Source organism: Buceros rhinoceros, unplaced genomic scaffold (assembly GCF_000710305.1).
Source record: "Buceros rhinoceros silvestris isolate BGI_N320 unplaced genomic scaffold, ASM71030v1 scaffold37199, whole genome shotgun sequence".
NCBI classification, from domain to species: Eukaryota; Metazoa; Chordata; class Aves; order Bucerotiformes; family Bucerotidae; genus Buceros; species Buceros rhinoceros.
The window spans coordinates 34669-36949 of NW_010432783.1; the positions used below are offsets into that span (position 1 = coordinate 34669).

Here is a 2281-nt window from a genome sequence, read left to right on the forward strand (position 1 = left end):
GCCATCACTAACAAAAGCAACCCCAGACCGGCCAGAACACCTGACTAACCACCAGCCCCCCCTACCCCTTCTCTTCACTGATTTTCCAGAAACAGTAAATGGGGGAAAAGCTGAGAAAGGAAAGTTCAGTTTGACTACTTCGATAAGGTTACTTGGAGACAAACGATTGTCATTTAACACACACACCCGCAGCTCCCTAACTCAGAATGACTTTGGACAGCCCTCTAAATCCTCCAACAGCACCTTTCTATCAGTAGGGTTCTGGAAAAGGCTGCCTTAGCCCAAGCTCCCATTAATCTGCCACTGAATGGTCTGTAACTCAAAGGAATGCATTTCCCGCGAGCGCTGCAAGGAAACTGTTGCTGTCAAAACAACATCTACTAATAGAAATTTCAGCTTGACGACTTGCGGCCACCGTTATTGCCTGTGTAGGCTGATTTACAGAGAATGAAAACAGACCAAGTTACTGAAGAGACACAGACTTTCTCGTTTATCTAATCAAAACGGGTTTTAACAGAGGTCCTTCAGAAAAGGCCTAAAGCAAGACCACAGGTTCAAAGACTAAAATAATAAAATGTTTGTTGCAACTCAAAAGTTGAACATTATGATGTTTCAGTGATTGCAGATGTATTGTTTTCTGTTCCCATCACTCTGCTGAGATCTCTTTAATTGTTAGTCTTTGATGAGAAACTGGAAGCCTTTTTAGAGTCATTTTGCCTTTATTAGTGATTTTACTTTAAAAAAGTAAATTCTAACTTACTGTTACGAAGACCAGTAGATGCTTGATAGCTATGGCATATGACAACAGCATATTTTCTTTACAAACAACCCCCTGAATACCTCCCTGTTCAAGCACCTTCACACATTTTACAGCTTGAGACCTCAAACCACACAAACTTAAGTACTGTCCATTACAAAAAAATTAATAAATCTCCAAGTCCTGTGCCTAGGATCAACCCACACCAGTCTCTGGGCTTTATTATACTACTTCATTAAAATATGCTGTAATGCTTTCCTATTTTCCTCCTCTTTTGCTGAGATTCTTCTAATTAACTAAATCAGTTTTGCCAATAATACTGACAGCTTCTGTCAACCCAACATCGTTGTTTCATTAACAAGAAAATGACAATCCTCAGATGTCAGGGTGAGCTCAAGAAACTAAGGACTAATTCTCCTCTTGAACAGTAACTGCCAAAATAGATGATAGTTTTGGGCTCTGGGTTGGCAGCTTTTGGGGTTTTTTTATTGAGTACTTTGCTTTGGGGGTTTTTTTGTTTGTTTTGAGTGGGTTTGTTTTGTTTTGTGTTTAGTCCCACCTGTTCTCCATGAAGCGGGCTGATACTTTTTACCAGGACATTTCAAATGATGATGTCCCAGACACAAAAGGGTCTTTTCTCTGTTTTACCTTTCTATATCTACTTCCTAAGAAGTTATCAAAGGATGTTTTTCCAGGAGCAGCACTTAAATTTGTACTCAACCTATTACATGCAAAAATTCATGTTTGTCTGTGAGAACCTAATGCACACACATAGTTCCACAATCTCTTTCCTCCCATTCTCCCCATATATTGCCCCATATATCCCCACTATATCACAGAAAAAAACCCCAAACAACAAAACCAAACAAAAAACCCGACAGGACAGCAGCACGATAGCAAGGGAGACTAAGAATCACTTTGAAAAACTGAATCTGAAGTTGTGATTTTTGTCATTTGTTAGAATAATTAAACTACTGTGCAGGTACTACCTCCAAGTCCGAATTTTCAGATAGGGATAATCAAGTGTGCTGCAAGTTTTAAAAAAAGGCCAAAACATCTCTCCATGGGTTTAAGAAGAAAATGTCATTTACAAAGTCAGAAAAAAGCCTGAGCATTTTGTTTTCACAAGGAATCCAAATAATTCCCATTTACAATATTGCTAAAGCTTGAGTTTGTCAATAAAAGCTACACAATACTTTGTTTTTCTTATCAACAGGACTACTGAAGTCATGTGATTCCTTGAAGATGTCAGATGCATTTTCCTTTCAAATTACAACAATAATTGTTTTCTAATTACAATAAGTTGTCTAAAGGAGAAATCTAGAAGGCATATAAAACCACCCAAACAAGAATGGCAAAGCCAGAGCTGGCTTTTATAAAATTAGTTATTAAAATAAGTGAAAGTCTCACAAAGGTAATCCTTCCTGTATTTAGACAGCAACCTGGAAAGGCACAAAAAAAAATCCAGATGAACTGCAGTGGTTAAAAAGAATAAAAAAAGACCTTTTAAAAAGCTTTTCCCTA

At 37.8% G+C, this 2281-nt stretch overlaps 1 protein-coding gene across 1 annotated transcript in view; it reads right to left on the reverse strand.

Annotated features, from left to right (window-relative positions):
- LOC104500276 (type II inositol 3,4-bisphosphate 4-phosphatase-like) overlaps positions 1-2281 on the reverse strand; it is a gene marked incomplete at its 5' end in the record, with an annotated part of 24614 nt that overhangs the window by 16477 nt on the left and 5856 nt on the right. The window lies entirely within an intron of this gene.